A 2,642-nucleotide genomic window follows, 5' to 3' on the forward strand; every position below is an offset into this window, starting at 1 on the left:
TCCAAGCCATTCGAAGTTTTCTGTGATGCTTCCTTGCAAGGTCTCTGTGCTGTGTTAATGCAAGAGAAGAAAGTTGTGGCCTATACCTCTCGCCAGTTGAAGCCCAACGAAAAGAACTACCCCACTCACGATCTCGAGTTGGCGGCAATTGTCCATGCATTGATAACATGGAGACATCTCTTGTTGGGAAGGAAAGTGGACATTTTCACCGATCACAAGAGTCTCAAGTATATCTTCACTCAACCAAACCTCAACCTCAGGCAAACTTGATGGGTCGAAATGATTCAAGAGTACAATCCAAGTATTGAATATACTCCTGGCAAGGCGAATGTGATTGTAGATGCTCTGAGCAGAAAGGCTTATTGCAACAGCTTAATTCTCAAGCCCTTCCAACCGGATCTTTGTGAAGCTTTCCGCAAGCTGAATCTTCAAGTTGTTCCTCAAGGCTTTCTTGCCAACCTCATAGTCTCTCCTTCTTTGGAAGATCAAATTTGTGAGGCACAACTCCTGGATACCATGGTGAAGAAGGTGAAACGTGGTATTGACAAGGGCATTTCCAAATACAAGTGCTATCGCTTGGATGACAAAGATACTCTTTTCTTCGAGGATCGAATTGTGGTTCCCAAAGGCGATCTGAGAAAAGTCATCATGAATGAGGCACACAATTCCCTCCTATCCATTCATCCTGGAAGTACGAAGATGTACCATGACCTCAAGCAGTCGTATTGGTGGACTCGAATGAAGCAAGAAATTGCTCAATTCGTGAATGAATGTGATGTCTGCAGAAGGGTGAAAGCAGAACACCAAAGACCAGCTGGTCTCCTCCAACCTCTTGCTATTCCAGAATGGAAGTTTGATCATATTGAGATGGACTTCGTGACTGGATTTCCCAAGTCCAAGCGTGGAAATGATGCTATCTTCGTTGTCATTGACAAGCTTACTAAAGTGGCTCATTTTCTTCCTATCAAAGAATCTATCACAGCAGCTCAGCTGGCAGAGCTATACACCTCCAGAATTGTCTCCTTGCACGGTATTCCACAATTGATCTCTTCAGACCGTGGAAGCATCTTCACTTCTAAGTTCTGGGACTCCTTTCAGAAGGCCATGGGCACCAACATTCGTTTCAGCACAGCTTTCCATCCTCAAACTAGTGGCCAAGTCGAGCGAGTCAATCAAATCCTTGAAGATATGCTCAGGGCTTGTGTCATTTCCTTTGGCATGAAGTGGGAAGATTGTCTTCCATATGCCGAGTTCTCCTACAACAACAGCTTCCAAGCGAGATCGGGCAAGGCCCCATTCTAAATTATCTATGGCAAAAAGTGCCGTACTCCTCTAAATTGGTCCGAGATAGGTGAACGCCAACTTCTTGGCAACGACTTGATCACAGAAGCCGAAGAAATGTGCAAAGTCATTCGTGAGAATCTCAAAGTCGCGCAATCGCGCCAGAAGGGCTATTATGATGACAAGCACCGTGATGTGGCTTTTGAAATCGGAGACCATGTCTACCTCCGCGTCTCTCCAATGAAAGGCACTCATCGCTTCGGTATCAAAGGGAAGCTTGCCCCTAGATACGTGGGTCCTTTCAAGATCATTGGCAAAAGAGGCGATCTCGCCTATCAACTTGAGCTTCCATCCAACTTTGCAAACGTGCACGATGTGTTTCATGTGTCACAGCTCCGCAAGTGCTTCAAGATTCCTGAGCGCACTATCAACTTTGAAGAAATTGACCTCCAAGAAGATCTCTCTTATCATGAGCACCCCGTTGCTATTCTTGAAGAAACCGAGCGCAAGACTCGTAACAAGTCAATCAAATTCCTGAAAGTAAAGTGGTCACACCATTCCGACCGAGAAGCCACCTGGGAGCACGAGGATCACCTCCGTTCCGAATATCCGGAGTTCTTTCAGTCCTAGATCTCGGGACGAGATCCTCTTGTAGTGGTGGAGTGTTGTAACAACCCGGATGTAACTTTCCATATTTGTAACTCCAACTCTTGCCATTTTCGGCCATGTGCTATGATATTCCCTCCGTGGTTGGGTTTTGTTTTCGTTTTGCATTTTGTCCATGTCATGCATCTCATATCATGTCATCATGCGCATCTCATTTGCATACGTGTTCGTCTCATGATTCCGAGCATTTTTCCCGTTGTCCGTTTTGCAATCCGGCACTCCCACATGCACCGGCGCACCCCTCTTGTCTCTCTTCGTGTGCGGGTGTTGAACATTCTCGGAATGGACCGAGCCTTGCCAAGTGGCCCTGGTATAGCACCGGTAGACCACCTGTCAAGTTTCGGGTCATTTGGAGCTCGTTTGGTACTCCAACGGTTAACCGCACTCTCGCAAAGGCCTCTTTTAAGTTGCAGCCCAACACCCCTCCAAAACAGCCCAATAACCCATCTAAGTCACTTCCATGCTCTCCGTCGTCAGATCACGATCGTGTGGGCGAAAACCGCACCCCATTTGGAGTCTCCTAGCTCCCTCTACCTACAAATATGCATCTTCCCCTCCAAATCCGGGCAAACCCTAGCGAAATTCCCCCTCCGCGCCGCCGGACACGTCCGGATCGGACCGGACGCGTCCGCCCGCCGCCGCCCGGCCACTAGCGAGCTGCCACGTGGCGCCGCCGCGCCCGCCGCCGCCGAAGC

Source organism: Triticum dicoccoides, chromosome 3B, assembly GCF_002162155.2.
Source record: "Triticum dicoccoides isolate Atlit2015 ecotype Zavitan chromosome 3B, WEW_v2.0, whole genome shotgun sequence".
NCBI classification, from domain to species: Eukaryota; Viridiplantae; Streptophyta; class Magnoliopsida; order Poales; family Poaceae; genus Triticum; species Triticum dicoccoides.